The following is a 20,460-nucleotide window of genomic DNA, read 5'->3' on the forward strand; positions in this document are numbered from 1 at the left end:
GGCCGCTGCGCCTGCGCGTCCGGAGCCTGTGCTCCGCAACGGGAGAGGCCACAACAGTGAGAGGCCTGCGTACCACAAAAAAAAAAAACAAAAAAAAAAACAAAAAACCTCAATACCATTTGCTAGCTTAAAGGGGGCAGAGAAATTGCTTCCTTTGACGGTCATTTGTCATCAATTGTATTTTACTAGAAACATGCACATCATCCAGGAACAGCTGACTGATATCCAGGAATAATCCACCTGAACCAGTGGGGGCTTCCTCTCCCTGCCTGAGCCTCCTGAAAATGATCGAGGCTGCATGCAGGCCGTCGTGCCTCAGAACACCCATCTCCCACTACTTGAAGGCTGTACTCAGCAGATGCTAAGTAAGGGCAACATGCTGCAGAATGAGGATAATCATCACCAAATTATACGTTTCATTTGCCAAAAGCTAAGGCAGAAGGATTACGCTCCAGCGGAGCAGTCTCTCTGCAGTGCCCCATGAGCCTCACGGTGCTAAGAGGTGAGGTACCTGAAAGGGCCCTCCACAGCGCCTGGCACACTCTCCAGCAAGCTTCCAGAAGCCTCCCTCTGCTGGCTCTTCTCCTCATGCACTGGCTGCTCCTTCTCCATGCCCTTGGCAGGATCCTCTCCGCTTCCTGAGCTCTCAGTGTCCAGGGCCCCAGGCTCTGCCTCTGAACTTCGCTCTACTTAAACTCTCTCTCGGGTGATCTCAGCCAGCCTCATGGCTTTAACAACCATGAGGACCCCCAAATTTCTCTCTGCCTCCTGACCTCTTTTGGAGCTCCAGTCTCATAGACCCCCTGAACACCTCCTTTAAGCATCTCAAAAGTAAAATGTAATTTTACCCCATTCTCCCCAACAAACAAATGAACAAACCTAGAGAACAGATTACAAATTTTCAAAAGGGTCCTCCTTGCTCTCATCTTTCTCTACCGCCTTGTTCATCATTAAATCCCACTAGTTCTACCTTCCCCACCTCCACCTCCCTGGCCTAGCGGCTGTCCCCTAACTGGTCTCTGCTTCCACACTTGCCCCTCAGGGCATGACTTCTCCACCTACCCCCGCCTCCCTGGGGTGTTTGGAAAAACACAGGAGCATTTGGGGTTATGACAATAATGCTTGTCACCTTTAGTGCCTAGGGACTAGTATCCCTAGTTAGAACAGTCCCTCACAGCTAAGTATTATCCCTCCCCAAATACCAAGAACCTATCACTGAGAAGCTTGGAGCTAGAGTGATCCTTTTAAAACCAAAGTCAGATTTTGTTTGGCCCAGTTTAAAACCTCCCGTGGGTCCCCACCCCATCCAGAATAAAACCCAGTTTCTTGCCATGACCTAGGAGGCCCCCCACCTCCCCGATCCACCCTCACCTCTCAGCCTCCCACTCCCCTGACTCTAGTCCCCCCCCACGTGGCCTCTGGCGTGCACTGATCTGGGCCTTCACACTGGCTGCTCTGGCTGCCTGGGGGCCTCCACCTGGCCCCCTCCCTCCTGCACTCAGGCTTCTGCTCAAATGTCACCTTGAAGGCCTTTCTGCCATTGATGTCTCTAATAGACGCCAGCCCCAGCAGTCCCCTGGTGTCCGTCCCCTTTGCTTTCTTTCTCAGGGAGGCAGCACAATGGGTTCCCGGGGTGTGGTTCCAGGAGCCCTTTGCCCTTTCTGGCCATGATCTGGCTGCTGTATATGAAGCCGTATCAGGATCAACCTCCAATATCCAGGCAGGACCCAGGGTTCAGAGTGTGGATCTGGAGAAGGACCACATCCCTCCATGCACTCAAAGACGCAAAGGCCTCATGAGCACACTTTGAAAAATAGCAGAAAAAGGAAGGCATGTTGTGCAGGAGGCCAAAGAGGGCATCGTCAGGCGAGGCTACAGGTGCTGGGAACTAACGCCAGCCCCCTCCCCCCTTGACAAAGGCCAGCTCAGCCCTGGAACTAAAATGAGAGCATAACAGGGGCAAGGAATGAATGCATCAATTACACGAGAGGCAACACACCCAGGGAGAAGGATGTCCAGATTTACACTCATCTGTGGACTCAAAAATCTTCTGGTGAATAACTCTGAAACTGTGCCTTAAAACTCAACACTCTAAAAAGCTCATAAAATGAAGAAGTGCAGCCACAGTGAGGCAGCCAACATCTTGAAGGCCGCAGCAGGTGCCAGATTCACATCAGGAGCGCTCCCTGGCCCAACAGTGCAGCATTTGGGGATTCAGCCTTCATGACAAACAGCAGTTGCTGTCACCATTGATGGTGAGGGGCCATACTCAGGAGGCAGGCTGACCGGCAGATTGCTTTTTGGAGAGGCAAAGGAGCATGAGGGGGAGAGAAGACAGGCAGGCGTTCTTTGACCTGAATCTGCGCCTTGCATCCTGCTAAGTTATTTACATCCTCACATCCTCAAAACAAGGCTACAAGGACAGGAGACGGAGGCTTGGATGGGTGTAGTAACTCGCCCAAGGGCATGGTGTCGCTGGCAGAGCTGAGATGGGGATCCCTACTTGTCCCCACTCCCCCAGACCCCTCCCTGTCTGTCTGTTACACTCTCCCTCACCGAAAGCAATCTCATGAAGCAGGAGGTGGAAGAACATGCGAAATGGGCAGAAAGATGCCAGGTGCTGCCCGAGGCTCAGCAGACCCCGGGGGCTGGTTCAGGCTCAGTTGGCGGGTGACTTTGGGCAGGTCCTCTGGGCTCTACGGTCTCAGATTACTCATCTGTCTCCAGTGGACCCACCTGGAGATCCCCGAGAGGCCTCCCAACTCTAAAATTCTATGATCTTCGGAACTTACACCCATGGGTGAGAATTTGTCCAGCTACAACTCTGAGAAAAATTATTCCCGCAGATACAAGACTCGGATTGTTAAGGCTTTGCAAATGTTACCATTGCAGTAACAATGTGTGCATAGAATAATCTTGGCCGGGGAGGGATATTTGGGAAGAGCGGAAGCCCATCTGTCAGCAGAGGGCTTAAATGGGCTGAATGGCGAGGGGGGTGATGGAAGGAGAGAATCTGGAAAGGCTCATGGTCTGTTTGAAAAGAAAAAGGGTTTTAATGGGACGTGTTCACTCTGGATTTTAAGGACCTCTCAGAGTGTGACTGGGGGAGGAGGAGAATTAAGGGTTTGTGGTGTGAACAGAGAGGAAGAAAGAGAAAGTGATAAAAACAAATTCAACCCATCAAGCAGAGGGCAGGGTCTACAAATGAGCTGGCCCCTGGGGAGGAAGGCACACAGTTGGCTCTCAAGAATAGTTTAACACCAGGTTTGAAAAGCAAACATTTCATTTTAAAAATGGAAAAGCTCTAATGTATATAAGGCAGGTCAGTTAGTTAACCTCTTTGGGCCTCAGTTTCCTTATTTCTGGTGGGAGGACAAGTTTGTACCTCATAAGGATTTTGTGAACGTAAAATGAGGTGGTGCACATGTCACCCAGCAGTGCCTTTAACCTGCAAGTGCTGTCGCTCATTCAGTGAAAGAAACAGCTTCAACCAGCAATAGCCTCACGGCAGCAGCAGATGAGGACGGCCAGATCGCGCAAGGTCAGCTTCCCCAGTGACAGCCCTATGGCCACACGCTAGAGAAACTGCAGCAGAAAACTGGGACCAGGACTAAGGGTGGTCTCCTCAGAGGCTCTCTTCCTCTGTCTGTTGGCCCCTTTGGATGGAGACGGGCAATTCAGAGGGATGGAGAGGCCCCAAGAGAACACAGGGCTTTCCGCTACCCCAAGATGGAGGAGGCTCAAGTCAGGTTCAGTTAGAAGATGAAAGAGATGTGACATCACTTGTACCCTGGGACGAGGAGTATAGTGTAAGTGGTTGAGAACTCTGGGTTTGGATTGCTGGGGGTGGATTTCAGATCTGTCGCAGCGCACACGAGACGGGTAACAAGGAGAGTTTGATAAAGAGAATTTTTTTTTTTTAACAGTAGTGTGGGCTGGGTTTAGGGAAAACAACAAAGGATGAGGTAGGTGGTACCTGACAGCTGGACATAGCAGAGAACTCTTACCAAAAAAGCCCCAAAAGTCAAGGAGGATATGTGGGTAGAACCCTGAGAGACAGCTCCCTAGGGATGGGGAAACCAGAGCAAGCCCACCCAGGCCGCCGAGAACAGAGGATAAATGTGGATGGCAGGGAGAGAGTACAGCCTGGGAGCCTCCTGGGACAGGGTACAAACTGAGGCCTCCTGGGGCCTGCTGGCTGTGGACATACATTGTCCCAAAACTATTTGTAGATAAAGGAAACGGAGGGGAGAGGGGAGAGGGGAGAGGTGATGTGGAGAGTCAGACACACAGATGAAACCAAAACCCAGTACTTCTATCCCTCGGTCTGGGGTTGTGGCCTAAATGCCTCAATCATTGCTAATACTCCCATCCACAGCACTTACCACGTGCCAGGCACAGTTCTAAGTATCTTGCATGTAATAAGTCACTTAAATCCTGATAGCAACTCGACTAGGTGGATTCTATTATTACCCCAACTTTACAAATGAGGAAACTGAGGCTTAGAGAGGTAAAGCCATTTACCTAAGGTCACACTGGCCAGTCAGTGGCAGAACTGAGGTTTGAACCCTGAGAGCTTCCCCCCAAATCTGTGATCTAATGGATAGCCTCTAACAGAGAACTGTCAGAGGGGGACCCTTGAAGAAACTGAGAGGACTGTCACTGGTACTGAGGTAGCAGGACTCGAGGTCACAACTTATTGCTAGAATGGGGTGCCCAGTGCCTCCAACTCACTCTGCAAGGCGGGCCCATTAAGGGCCCTCCCATCCTCTCTCTCCCCCAGCCAGCTCTCTTAGAGATTTCTGGTGGGGGGTCTGAAGCACACATGAGGACCCATGCCAGCCTGCACCTTCTCTGGCCAGCCTAGGTGCCACGCAGAGTGCCATCTGTATAAAATAAGGGCTCCACACGGTCTCCACCAGTTCAACTGGTCAGGCAGTGTGTCCTGGGCACAATCTAGGCCCCTGAACTGTGCTCCCTAGGAGGCTCATGGGACAGAGTGATGAATTCTTGGACAGGAGGCAGCTCACAAGCTTGGCCGCCAGTGTCAAAATTTGATGAGTCAGTTGGTGCTTGGACGAATCATAAGAGCTCATCGCTGGACACAGCACAGACTCAAAACTCTGTTCCTCACCCAGGCACCCTCCATGTGCCCTTTTCCACTGGGGCCTTGCCTCCTGAGTGACGTGCCGGTGCTGGTGACATGTTAATCCTTCTGCATCCCCACTGCCTACCCAGCCCAGAGCCAAGGATTCTGCGTCACACGTGAGGAACAGGATGCAGCAATAAGATGATACACTACATGTTAATGATGATAGAGTACATTTACTGATCTCTTAAAAGGGGCCAGGTTCTGAGAAAAGTGCTTTTTATGGATTACTTACACAGGTACTGTTGATCCCTACATTTGAGGAAACTGAGATTGAGAAAGGACAGGTAATTTACCTGAGAGGGCAGGATTTGAATCCAGGGAGTAGTGACTCTAAACCGCTCTGATATTCTTCTCCCTCCTCAGGTAACAAAACACTTGGTATGACTGCATAAACTGTCAATATTCGATGTTCGTTTGGAAAGTGGTGGGAATTAGAGAACGTGGTGATGGTCGTATTTGCCTTTCGTGGAGACAGGGAGGTCAGCGTGGAGGCTGCCATGACATCGGAGGGATGAATAACAAAGACTCCAGCATTAAAGCAGTGGCAGGTAGTGAAGAGGAAACAGGTCTAGGAGATACTGGAGTAGAATGAGACTCGCAGGGTGGGAGATGGATGGAGGGTACAGGGTGAAAGGGAGACGTTTAGGACCCTCCCAGATTTCTGCCTCGAGAAGCTTCATAGATAAGTAGTCACCAGGTGAAAGGAGACTACAGGATGAGGCAGATTTAAGGATAATTGGAGGGGGATTAGTGGGCTCTGTTTGGGGCTTGTTGAGTTCAAGTTAGCCATAGGATATGCAGACAGAAATGCGTCCTGCTAGGGATTGAATGTTTATATCCTTCCAAAATTTGTATGTTAAAACCTTACTCCACAGTGTGATGGTATTAGGAGATGGTGACTTTGGGAGGCAGTTAGAATTAGCTGAGGTCATGAAGGTGGCCTCCCTGAGGAGGCCTTGGTAGAGGGCAAGCTGCCACACTCCTTTAAAGCCTCAACTCCCCTCGCTCAGGACCCCATTTCTTTTCTCGCTTGGTTTTTTCAGCATTCATCCACGTGTTAGAGTCTCCTGAAAAATGTTCCTCTTTATAACATATTCTGCCTCTACCCACCTGCCCCAAACTACTGGTTAAATAGGAAGTCCATGAACATTAGATACAGAGAGAGCTGAGTTCAAATCCGTCCTTTGCCCTCAACAGCCGTGCGTCAGTGGGTGGCGACCTCACCGGTGCCTAACACAGGTTAATGAGACCTTTGGTGCAGGGCTAATTTGAGGAGGAAATGCGATAGCCCCTGGGAAAGTGCCTCACTCCTCAGGCTCAAGAAACGGTGTCTTCCTTCAGCTCAAGGCTCTCCAGGCCCTGAGAGTGTCAGCAGCCTGGGGAAGAAAAGCCTGGGTTTATTTCATCTTTTGTCAGAGAAGAGTGTATGGGGGTGAAGGGTGAGAGGACATCCAGGTGATCGGTGGTTCTGTGGTTTTATCTCAGGCCTGCCCCCTCCCCGGAACTGTGTGCACTCAGCCAGTAACTCTGAGTGGCCACCGCTCCCCTCACTCCACGGCCTCCAGAAGTACAGCAGGCACCCCAGTGCCCGCCACTGGGCTTTATCATCTCAGCCAAACTTCCAATGGCCACACCTCACCTTGCCCCGGGGTTTCCCGTGCCTCTGTAGTTCTAAACCACAAGCCCTCAGCCCCTGCCCAGGTGGTATTTGGCACTGCCTGGAGGCATGTTTTATTGTCACACCTGATAGGGTGGAGGGTTGCTACTGGCATCCAGTGGGAAGAGGCCAGGGGTGCTGCTAAACCTCCTACAATCCTCAGGACAGCCCCTGCAATTTCTGGCTCAAAATGTCAGTAGTACTAAGGTTGAGAAGCTCCCAGCAGGATCAAGACTCCACTGCCTGTAGTGGCCACTAGCTTGATGAGGCGCCTACTGTGACCTCCTTCCCCACTACTTTACTGGAATCTCCTGGGATCCTCTCCCAGTGAGCCATTTGCACTCAAATCACTGTCTCAGGGTGTGCTTCTAGGGGTCCCCAAACAGGCCAGGCCTCTAGCTGTTGCGAGTCTGGTTAAGCAGGTGGAATCTATCTCCTAATCCCTGCTAGAAAAAGCACTTCCCACCACCAAGAAAAAATATGTTTTAACATATTTATGGAGAAAAGGGAAAAGACCAAATGAATAGAACACAAATGATGACCTCTTGGGACACACCCTAGAGAGCGCTATAAAGAGCAGAGACTGGATGTGGGCAGAGTCCACCCCAGCGTGTGTCCTTAGGAGGTGAGTTTAAAGGAAATTCAAAGCAATGAGTAGGGCAAACTGGAAGCAAGAAGGAGAACGGGCTTTCTGAGGAGAGAAAGCAGCCTGTGCTGTTCTCCAGACTCTAACTCCAGGTTGCAGCCCCCTTTCAAGGCCAAGTTCATGGGGTGTCTGGGGAATTGGAAGCGCGACCATGGAACATTACAGGGAGTGCACACGGCCCAGGACCTCTCCTTCCCATGCACTTCCTCTCTGTGGGAGGGAACAAGACGTCTGCAAATGTCTCCAGTGAGAAGGGAAATCTTTGCTGGTGTCACGGCCAGGGGATTACATCTGCCTACAGTTACAGGATATATCACTTGCAGAGAATTCCTTCCACAACATACTCAAAAATCCAAAAAAAAAAGTATTAAATGGCTGGCTAAATTCGATCTATATTTTTCATTCAGTTTTTTTTTTCCTCCTGTGGTTTTTCACCAAAGTCCACTTTGACATGCCATTAAAAGAAAACCCTATGTGTATGAGCAATAGACTTACAAAGAAAGAAAAAAAAAAAACACTAATATATTGAACAACCCAACGTATACGATTTGGAAGAAGTAACCAGATCCTCTGCTCTGGCAGCCTGTAAACTGGGCTAGGGAGGGACATTGTTTTTCTTTTGGTCATTCTGCCAAGTTAAAAAGGAAGTTGGAGATTAGAACAAAATATTTAAATCAAAAATGAATCCTTCAATGAAAGTTTCTTGATCCCCTTTGCTACCACCCCCTGACTCCCTTCCCCCTTATTGGAAGCATATTTCTCTTTGAAAAGAAGTAGTGTATTGTTGCTGAATAGAAGGGGGACAGCCCACTGGGAAGACACATCGATCTCATCATTTTAAAAGTGGGGGATAAATGACCTAAGGCCTCTTCCCACTCAAATGCTGTTTCTGCACATTCTCAGAATAAATGGCATGGTTTTCCCTTGTGAGCAGGGAGTGCTCTCCCTGAAGCTGGGTTTGGCTAGGCTAGCCCTGCATCCCAGCTCCAGGACCAAGGGTAAGTACTACTAAGATGGACATATCTGAGTAATACAGGGCATCGCACTGTTCCTTAAAAGCAAGAGCCAAGCAAGACCCAAGTTCTCTTCCTAATGGGGAACTTGTAGAACAACCCTTATATTAAGATTCAGTATTGTGATTTCTTGAAATGTCCCTCGAATGCACCACAAGAGATGTATAGATAGTTTAGGTTCTATTGAAGAAAAAGATCCAAGGAAGGAGAAGTAAGGAACAGAGCCACATCTAACATTCAAAGATCCCCTCTTCCACTGTATCTTCCAGTCTCTCCTCAAAATGATTCCACTTTTGAAGTGGCCCAAGTAAATGTGTTCCTCTTGGTGCTAAGCTCACTCGATACTCATTTAAAAGAACAATGCCAAACAAATAATGCGTTGGGACTTTCTGACACCAGGTCCTTCCTATTAGAAACATAGTTCAATAATTCATGGAGAAAAGGGAACCCTCTTACACTGTTGGTAGGAATGTAATTTGGTGCAGCCACTGTGGAAAACAGTATGGAGATTCCTCAGAAAACTAAAAATAGAATTACCATCTGATCCAGAAATCCCACTCTAGGGCATACATCCAGACAAAACTATAATTCAAAAAGATACACGTGCCCCAATGTTCATAGCAGCACTAGTCACAATAGCAGAGACATGTGTCCATCGACATATGAATGGATAAAGAAGATGTGGTATATGCAATACATACAATGGAATACTATTTAGCCATAAAAAAGAATGAAATAATGCCATTTTTAGCAACGTGGATGCAACTAGAGATTATCATACTAAGTGAAGTAGGTCAGAAAAAGAAAGACAAATACCATGATATCACTTATATGTGGAATCTAAAATATGACACAAATTAACCTATCTATGAAACAGAAACAGAATCACGGATATAGAGAACAGGCTGTTGCCAAGGGGGAGGGGGTTGGGAGGTTGGGGTTAGCAGATGTAAGCTTTTATATATAGAATGGATAAACAACAAGGTCCTACTGTACAGCACAGATAACTATATTCAATATCCTATGATAAACCATAACGGGAAAGAACATATAAACAAAAGAATGTGTATGCATGTATAACTGAATCACTTTCCTATACAGCAGAAATTAATACATTATAAATCAACTATACATCAATAAAAAAATTCATGATTAAAAAAAAGAATAAATGGAGGAAAAAGTTAGCAGGAATGTTATTGTGGAAGAGCTCAGGCAAAGGGGGAAATCAAGAACAATTTTTTTAGATCTGCTAACATCTTTGTAAATGGCCAGGTTCTACACACTTCAGTACTCGCCCCCATGATTCTGTGGTCTTGCAAACCAATGCATCTATTGCCCTTCAATACACTAAACAAATGTTGGTAATGTAGCCTACCAATATGAATCATACAGTCATAACAAATAAACAACAGAATCATCAAAGATATAAAAACAGAAGGGTATACTGATGGCATTAATAACAACATGGCAATACATAATAATGGTTCCCCAAATGGAATAATTATACACAACCCATAAATATCCTGATTTTTCTCCCCAACCTCTCTGGCTTCACCATCCTGTGACCTCATGTATTTCAATGCTGATCTTGCATGAGAGATGACTTGGGATTATCACACTTCCCTGACTTAACATCCAGCCAATACCTGTGCGAATAACCTGGAAGCCTGGCATTCTCCCCTGCAAGCACTAAATATTTTAGAAAGAGATTTCAAAACTGGAAAACAGCAATCTTATCAAATGTTGCTTGATAAATCCCCAAATGGGCATGAACCAGTGTGAGCCTTTGCCACGGTCCACTTTGCTCACCCTACAACATATCTATTAAAAACAATAACAAAAAGAGAGCTCCTTCCCCTTAGAGGCACTTTATTGTTCTTAGATGTAACCCTCAACACCATCCTCATGCCTAGACAAACTGCATGTCTCCATATCGCTTCTAGCTCACCAGCTTGCTCATTCTTAACGGCACACAATTTAAAAAATCTGTATTGAATACAGCCATGTCCCAGGGACTGGGCCAGATGCTTTGCCCCCATCTTGTCGTCTAATCATCCTGACCCCTTGCCATCGGGGATTGTAATTCAGTTCATTTTGTACAGAAGAAGTTGAGGCTCAGAACAATCCAGTAACTTGCCCAAGGTCCCTGGGAGCCAATTGCCGTCGACCCCTCAGCATCTTTGCTCGGGCTGGCTCTGCCCTGCAGGCCTTCCCTGCCAGTGCGATGCCACCTGGCCTCTGGGGACTGTCATTTGGGTTGGTGGTGTCACTCTTCCCTCAGGTCAGAATCCTCATGTTGTCATTTTCTTACCTCATCCCCAGTCATCTTATCATCACCTCCCACCTGCCAGTCTGGGACATTGGGTTGCCTCCCTGACTATATATCTGCACCTCTGATACCCTGGAGCCCATGCACTGACAACTCACCATTCCAAGGATACTGCTTGGACCCCTCCAAGCTCCCAAGAGTCTGGCTCCACCAAGAACTAGCTGTGTGAATCTGGGAAAGTCATGAAAACTTTTTGACAGTTTCTTCACATTTATAATAGACATCATAATCCCAGCTATATCTCTGGAAGAAAACTCAACTGAAGATCAAACGAGACTCAGAAAGAGTCCTTTTGGGGGGCATAATTTCCATGCTAGATTTTGTCTCCAAAATGGCCCAGAAATGCAAATTTTCAGGCAAATTTGCTCAAAATGTGGTGCTTCTGGATCTGAATCCAATGCTAGCTTTTTCCAGCCAAAATTTGCCCCTCTGCCCACAAAGAATGAAAGTTGGTCAGTCCACTTTTCCCTGCCAAACCTGAGTTCATAGTCTGTGCTCCAGAAGGCGTGGCCAAGAATTTTACTCAGTAATAAACTCTGCATTTCTCATTTGTGAAATCACTGATAAGGAAATTTCAATAAGGAGTCTTATTTTTAATACCCGCAAGTCATATTTAATTAATCCAATCGTAAATCTCTAGATTAAGTCAGTTTCACTGAGGTAGCAAAAAAAAACAAGTTTTGGAAGTATAAAGTGTTGAGAATCCTGGTGCCCAGACTGGTTCAGATCAAAATAAATATCCCAAAGCCTTCAATGCCACCTCTTTACCATGCAGTAGAAATTCCAGCTCCTCAGCCTGACTTTCCAATCCACTTCCAGCATCAATCTGCCGTTCCCACCTGAAGTTCCTTTTCTCCTACATGAGCCATTCGCTGGATTATTTGCTCTTCTTTTAAAAGCTCCTTCATTTTCCTTCCTCTGCATTTTCCTTCAGGCCTCCCCTGACCCAGAATATCTCCCTGATGCCCCTTGACCTAACTCAGTCCATCTAATTCAGACCTGGACTTCCTCCACGAAACCTGCCCTCACCACGTTAGCCTGAACAGACCTCTCCTTCCCCTGAGCACCTGTGGCAAGCTCATCCTCTTCCTCGCTAGGTGCTACCTTCTGGTGCTTCTCCTCGTGTCATCCTGAGTTATCACTAAACATCTTTCCCTTTCACATTTTAACATTTGGTGCCCCGTTCTGCCTGTCTACCCAAGAGCTAACTCGTGTAGCACTTCACATACAGTAGCCACTCATTAAAAACCTGATGCTTAAATTTGACCCATATGATTGCAAAGTACTCTGATCAAAAGAAATATTTCTCATGCATAAAGTAACGGAATTGTAGAAATCCACTCCATCAAATAGTTTTGGCTAAAAAGGAAGGAGTATCTTTCCACAGTCCCAATGGAAACTGTGCATGTGGATGTGTGTTTGGGGTTCAGAAGTAGAGCGGGGCTTGTTAATTTTAAAGCCACATAGCATGTTTGGCTAAGACTATGACTCCATTTGTGTATTTCAGCCACGTAAAATACACCCTGGGATTCTGGACTGAGAAAAATAGCCATATAAGGAGAAAACAAGACTTTCCCTATAGCTGCCCTTGTAAAACACTCTATGATTTAACCCTCTGCTTGGACAGATCCAAGCTCCAGCACTTTACAACTGCAAACCATCAGATTCCTGGGAGGAGCTCAGCGTGTGACCTGCACCACTGGGCACAAAGGATCGCAAACAAAACCTGACAGGTCACACATGGGGCAGCACGACCAAAGCTTTGTAGCCACCTGCCTTTCTCTTTGCAGTGGGCTGTCCCAGCCGGAGCAGTGGAGCAGGAACTGAGATGAGCTCCAGCCCAAAGAGAACTCTGAGGGGCTCATTAATCCTTCTTTCCTTCAAGAACACAGGGATCTGGGGGCTGCCTCCGCCTTCCAGGTGACAGTCCATCAATCTGCAGAATCCTTTCACTGGGGAGGTGGGGAGGGAGACAGGGCACCAGGGAAAGGAAAGAGGGGCTCCAGGAAGAGCAGCCAGAGGCAGGAGCAGGTCAACTGTGACACACGCCCCACACAGCACCCGTGGTCTTGCGGGGCCTCTGCTCCGGACAGAGGAGGGATTACAGAGCTGGGACCCACAGAGAGTCCTGAGAGCCCTCATTTTCATTCTCTTCGTCTTGACTATTAATAGCAACTCTGTGAGATACGGTTTTCTAGAAGGTAAAACTGAGGTTCTGCGTGGTTCCAACATCCCTCACAGGTAAAGAGCAGGGCTATGATTAGAAATAAAATCTTTTGCTGTGGCTGACACTGCTCGTTATTTTCTGCTCTCCCGTCTAATCTCCTTCCTTCCAGCAATAGAATGACTCCCGCCCCACCACCACTACCACCACCACCACCACCACCACCACACACACACACACACACACACACACACACACACACACACACAGAGTTACTGAGGACCAAGGAAAATGGCTGCCCAGCTGGGGACGACGTTGGCCAGCTCCCATGCAGCTCTGAGTGGTCATGTGACCGGGCTCCAGTGAGAGGAAGGGGAGTGGAAGTGATGTGGGCAAATTCTGGGGGCACATCTTTAAAAAGGAGCTGCTGGCCCTGCACCTGGGCAGACGACGTTACAGGGCAGTGCCATCTATCTGCCCAGCACTGCCCGCCTGCATCTGGACTGTTCTGCGAGAGAGAAATAAACAATCTCATCTGAGCCACTGTATTTTTCAGTGTCTTTGTGACAGCAGTTTAGCCTGCTCCTTAACTAATGCATGTAACTTTCTGCTGCCTCAGCTGTGTGCAAAGAATCTTGAGGCCATACCAGCTTGCGCTAAGTTAAAAAGCAGAAGGAAAAAAAATCATAGCCAAGTTACATAAGAGTCAGCAGTATTCATGTGCCAAAATCACCCCTCCCTGAGGCAAGGCTGAAAAGGGCCTCATCCACACCAGGGAGCCCTGCACAGGTTAGAGTAAAGGTCAGAGAATCCAGTTCCCTCCTTCCCATAAAAGAGTGTCCTGAGGAAAGTTTGCCTGCCTAAATAAATTTCAGATAGAAGGATCCTAAACATTTTTGAGCTGGAATCAGAAGGAATATTTAGTCAATTGTCACTGTCATTCCAAAAATGACTTATTCAAATCTTCCTTAAAAATTTGTTTTACCTATCTCAAGAGATGTGTTAAAACATCTCCTCCTATTATGACTATATGTTTGACAACTAGTACTGGGAATTGAATCTTTGCCTTTTATTTGAGGCTATTAGGTATATATTAGAATTGTTCTATTTTTATAACAATCTTTATTCCTAACCATGAATTTTGCCCTAAAGTCTGGTATACATGTAATTCTACTAATGCCTTTTTTTCAGCTGATGGTTCTTTTTCCATTCTCTGCCTTTGTTTCTTTTTTTCTGCCCTTATATTTTAGAGGAGTCTTTTATAAACCACATAGATTTTTTTCATCCAAGTTAACAATCTCTGTGTTTTAACTGACATATTTAGTCCATTTACATTTATTTAGAATTTATTTCTGCCATCTTAGTTTAGGCTTTGTATTTACCTTGCTATATATGATCTTTGCTTTCTTTTTTCCTGCCTTTTAATGGATTGATCAAGTTTTCTTTGTTCCCTCTTTGCCTATTCTACTGCTTCGGTACTTATTCATCTCATTTTTATGTTTGTATATACATACAACCCTTTTAGATACTATCCTTACATTTTTATCACATATACTTGACTTTAAAAAGTATAAAATAAGTCCGCATCTCTACTTACCTACCGATCTTCAGAGATCCAAACATCTCCCACCCTTCTTTCATATTGTTGTCCAATATTTCAGTTCCACATTACTTGGTACTCTTAAAATTTGTCAATATTATTGTTATTTTCTACAGATGATGCTTGTTTAAATTTAGTACCTCTTCTTTGATCTCATTCATTCTCTTTTAGTTTAATTTTCTTTTACTTGAAATAAAGCCTTTAGAAGCTTCTTCGTGAGAGTCTCTGGTAAGTAAAAAAAAAAATCATCGTTGTTGAATAATAATTTAAGTGGATGAAGAAGTGACAGTTATTTTCTCTTAGCATTTTGGGTATATTATGTTATTGACTTTTGGTTTCTATTGTTATGGTTGAGAAGTATGCTGCCTATGTAATCATATTTCCTTTGTAGGAAATCCGAGTTTTCTCTGTGGCTGCTTTGAGAACTTTTTGGCTTTGGTGCTCTGCATTCTCATGATAGTGGACTTGAGGTTTGGATTTACTCTTATTTATTCATCTCATGGCTTGATGTAGCTTTCTGAATCTTATGATCCTTATCTTTTAACTATTATAGAAAATCCTCAGCCTTTTTTGTCTTTGAATATTTCTTTTCCTCATTCTCTATTCTGTTCCCTTGAAATTCTTATTATTTCTCATTCTATCACCCATATCTTTAATTATTCTTTAATATGTTTACATCTTTGTGATGTATTCTGAATTGGAATCAGATCTCTCTTCCAGCATAATAAATTTCTCTTTAGCCGTATCTAATCCATTAAAATTAATGACTATAGTTGTTCCTTCTGAAATATCTTTTTCAAATCTATTTTCTTTTTATGTGTTACTGTACCTTGTATATTTATTATGTTTTCAATTCCTTATTTTAATGTCTTAATCATTTTAAATATACGTAGTATAGTCTCAATACAACAGATCTGCTATCTGAAGTTATTGGGAATCTGATCTGAAGTACGTTCTACCTGTTGATTCTCTTTCATGGGTACTGTTTCCTAATATGTTTTGTAATTTTGGAGGGCAAACTTGTCTTCCAGGTCACTTTCTTTATGGGAATCCTGTGTGGCCTCCACTGAGGGTATGACTCAATGGAGAGTTTTGTGTTTGGTTCACAATTGTATAACATCATGGTCTAGAATATTCATAGGCCACATAGATAGCATAAATTCAAACCTCAAACCCAAGTAAGGCATTAGGTTCTTGGTTCAGAATTCTTGATTCACAAATTAGACACACTTCTTTGTACCCAGATCTCTGGTTAAGACAGACAAATTCCCTTGTCTCCCTGTGCTGATGGCTTCCTTGCCAATGCCTGCATTTGACCCACCATGGAGGCTGCAAAATGTAGGTCTCAGCATTCACAATTACTTGCCTTTCCAGTTCAACTTCCCAAGACAATTAATGTAGTCTCTCTGTCTTTAGGTTAAATGTGGCTGGCCTATTTGGGGTCAGGAATCCACATCCAATGCAATCAGCTGTAGACAGTGACAGGGTCTCATAGCACTTAAGGAACTCCCTTTGGGACTGTTTTTGGAGAGAGAACTTCTCTAGTAAGAAGGCCTAGAGGAAAGAAGGAAATAATCATTGGAGGAAATAATTAGGCTCTCCGTAACCAATAACTTTTCTCCAAAACTCCTCTTGTGTAAGCTCTGCTGTCATTGATTGTGTAGCCTCCACTGTGGGCATAAAATTGTTAAGTGTGAGAGTCTGAACGGTTATAACCAGGGAGGGCGTTGACAGTGCCTCTCAGTAAAGAGCAAGGTGAGCATGTTCTGCAGTGGAGTGGAATTTGTTTTCAACTCAGACTAAATTTGGAAGTTGCTCTTCCACACAGCACCTAGCCCAATGCCTGACAGAGTAGACATTCAATATTTGTTGGAATAAAATATCAAACATTTCCTCCATCCTTCAGTAAGGAGATAATGCAATGCACAGAGGCAGCAGGCAGAAAGTATTCAAAGAGAGACATAAAGCTACAAGGCCATGGCCAAGAGAAAGATAAATCTTCCCCAGAGAAATAAGTAAATCAAGGCAGGCAGTTAGCAAAGAATGCTGGAGGAAAGTAACCTCTTTAAAGGCTCAGAACTTGGAATGGACTTTGAAGTAGCCCCTAGTCCAAGATGGAGAATGTTCTTCAGTTCATAAATAAGGGCTCCATCACAGGTGGTGACATCCCATACAGACCCTCCCAGCAGGGGGTCACTGTGAACTTGGGTATTACATTAAGATAAAGCAAAGGCAGTTCTCTTAGGCACATCTGAATAAGGAATTTAGGGGGAAGGAAGTGAAAAATGTTTAAAGGGACAGACTGTGTTAGTATTTTTGTATATACAATACCCATGTTAATTATGTGTTAAAATATATGTAGTTCAAATCATCTTGTGGGTTCCTTCTTAGTATGTTCTTTTTGGTTTTTGTTTTTAACATCCAAGTTAAAGGATCTCACCAAATGCTATTATAACTAGATATTGGGATTAGCTGAGAGCTGCGGTTAAAGATGGGGAGCTAAGAAAGCAGCTCCCCTTAGAGAATGCCTTACCCAGGATTTCTTTTTTCTAAGTGTACTACTTATTAGATTCAGTCTACTAATGGAGTCTACAAAATTTCTTTAGAAAGTCTTAGGGGTGGCCATCTGGTTGAGAGATGGGGCTAGCAGACTTGATTTGAAACTGTATCTGCATACCAATTATGCTATGCTTCTACTCAAATTGTGTGTTTATTAAGGTTGACTTGTGGTTGAGGGAGATTAGACCTCATTCCCCAAGCTAACCTTTGGTCCCTCAGAGACTTGAAACCAAATGGAGGACTCCACAGGTCAAAACTCTGGAGAATAAAACCCATAGCATGAAAAAGATTGTAGTGCCAACCCAGGGCCCAGGGAAGCTTTGTTAGGCAAAGTTTTGGCTTTTCAAAATACTCAGACCACCTGTCCCCCAGGCTGGTGGTAACCTCCATCTTGATGGTGACATGCTGGTCTCCTGCCTCTTCTGAGGCACAGAACTCACGACGGGGAGTTTCCTGGATGAATCCAATAGAACTTATAGAACTTAACTCTGTCACAGACTTGGAACGTCTAATACTAATAATGACCTCCACACTAAACCTAGGATTGCATTCCCAACAGTAGCTCCTGCAGTTGTTCCCAGATGAAATCAAATTTCTGTGGAAAAAATGTGTGAGACCTCCTTTCCCACAATAGAGTGAAAAGGGCAGCTTCCTGGGTTACCACCCATGGAAAACACCATCTCACCAGTTTACAGGTGGTGTTGGTGTTATTCAAGCGCCAGAATGTGTGGAATGGGTCAAATGTGTGTGTCAAATGTGTGTCAAATTAGGTGGCCTCCCTCTTGAAACTGTTAAATCTTTGCATCTCTTCAACGCGGGGGCTCATAGACGGGCCGGCGGTGGGAACCCAGCAACATAACAGCTGGAACCACGCATCTCACTGCAGAAACGAGGTGCTCTGCCATGGCCCAAGGGGGTGCCTGAGCCTTGCACATTTCACCTTCCTTTCCCAGGTAATTCTCTCCAGAAATGCTGCTGGGTGGCAGTTCCCTCTCTTCCAGCATTCCTGCAAAGATTTATGATACAGGATAAGCCCTCAGACTTCAAATTTATATTGAGAAGGTCAGGTGAAAAGACTCTATTGTGCGTAGATGAGGCATTCAGAACTCTGGACAGCTTCGGGCTGGAAAATACCATTGCACTTCCCTCCCCACCGGAGCTCCCTCTGTGGGCACCACAGAGAACTAGAAAACGCTCTTGCTGTGGGACCCCTGACTGGATGCCAGCCCAGGGTGTTGTGAGTCCCAGGACATTTCCTGAGTCCTCACCTGGTTTCCTCTCTCTCAGGGTACTTGTGAGAAATAAATGAGGGAACAACATCAGACGCATACTAACCTCTTTCATTCCACGATGCCCTGGTACCCAAGATATCACCTTGTGGTGGTTTTGTCCTATCCTGTGCAGTGGGTGGGCACTTGTGTTCTTTCTTGCCCAGCTCCTATTCCCTCTTGCTCTGATAACAGCACATCAGTTTTCTCCTGGAGAACCCCTGTGCCACTGCCCATGGTTCAGGTGCCCTCCTCTGGCCAATGGCTGAGAACATGACCCACACCAGACCAACTGGAATGGCCCTTCTGGGAATGTGGATCTGGGGCAGGACGGCATCTGGACAGAAAACTTTCACAGCTACTTAAAGCTGGGATCAGGCCTTAAGAGCCTGTCCATCGGTCCCTGTTTCGCCGCTGTCCTGATCCTCACCCCTCCCTCAGGTTCTGGGAGCTACTCCCTACCCTTACAGTAGATTCTCGGTCCACTTCTTGGAGGCAGTGTGGACTTCCACACCCTACAACAATGTGTCTCTGTGTCTCAGTACCCCCTGCCCCGCACAGATGAAGAAAGCAATCCCCAGGTCCCAGGAACTAACGTGGAAGGGGGATGAGAAGCCAGCCTCCAGACTGGAAGCCTGTGTCCCCTTCCCAACATCTTCCCAGGGACTGTCTTCCTGGGCCTCTTGCCTTCCCCTTGCTGCCACATCACTCTCTCGTGTTCCACACCATCCCCGCTCGCAAACCAGCATCTCTTTCAACTCTCAAGGCTCTTTTTCTGCTGGTACCAGGCCATTTTCATAAATATTTCATTTAAAAATAAATCTCGGTGTCTCGTTTGTCACAACATTTCTGAAGTTCATTCCTCTGCCAACGTGCTCATTCCAGAGGAGGGCCCTTCCCACTTGAATGTTGGCAACGTCCTGGCCTTTTGGCTTCCTCTCCTGCCACCTTCCTCTCTCCCAGAGAGAAAATGAGGTTTGGACTTGGGTGGGTTGAAAGCCCATCCAGGCATGCCACGCATAACATTCCCTTCCTCGGCGCTGATGCATTCTGAGACAAAAAAGCCTTTGATAATGTTTCTCTGGGGGCCCGTTTGGCGCCATCTTGCAAACTGAGCGGCCTTGGCCAAGTTCCCGCGGCTGGAGGGTGCGTAGCAGGAGCTGACCAAGGGCATGCTCAGTCCCTGCCCATGTCTCTGGGCCGCCTCTGCAACCCAGCCCTGCGAGTGCCACATCCTCACCCAACCCAGGGGTTGAGGGCATGGTCACAGTCGTGGTACCTATTCCACCTAAACATGTTTCACCGAATTGAGCCTCTACAAAAATGGCCCTGTTTGGCAGCCGGGGATCATACCTGCCCCTCAGGAAGTGGTTACATATTAGAATTCAGGGTACCTCCTGCAGCTGGGAAATACATGCTACAGGTTGTCCTCTGGGGGCCCATAAGGAATTCACACCTGTGATTAACTTAACTGGCCATCCCATTTCCCTAAAGCCCTGAACAGATCCAGTTGAGAGCGCAGCTCTCTGGCAATGAACGACTTGAGTTTTTTAGAGAGAAATCAAAGTATAACAGATTCAAGTAATTCAGCATATCACAGTAAACACTGTGACCGGAGTTATAGGCTAGATTTTCGCCGACACATACAATGAAGTGTGGGTATGCCAGTCCGTGTATGTACAACCTGACACCTATTATTAGATTCATCCTGGACCTTTGTAAAAGTTTTTCTGGTGTGAACGATTGAATTTGCTATTCACTAGAAACTTCCCATGCAACTTAAAATCAGATTAGTAACTTACTTTTGTGTGGAAATCAGGAGCATGTTGTACAATGGAATGACCGCACATGTGGGACATGTATGTGTGTGTTCCAGTTGGGAGAAATTACTTTTGTAAGTGCAGGCTGAAGAACCCATTTTTAAATGAATTTTCTTATACTTAAAATTCATTTTAAAGCTAAGCCCCTACCACCATAAAAAAAGAGAGAGAGAGAAAGAGAGAGGGAGAAGGTGGGCAGATTTCAACAACTACTTTCATGGCCATGTTGCATTAGGCGAGTTCTCTAAATGA

This window comes from Kogia breviceps, chromosome 8 (genome assembly GCF_026419965.1).
Source record: "Kogia breviceps isolate mKogBre1 chromosome 8, mKogBre1 haplotype 1, whole genome shotgun sequence".
NCBI classification, from domain to species: domain Eukaryota; kingdom Metazoa; phylum Chordata; class Mammalia; order Artiodactyla; family Physeteridae; genus Kogia; species Kogia breviceps.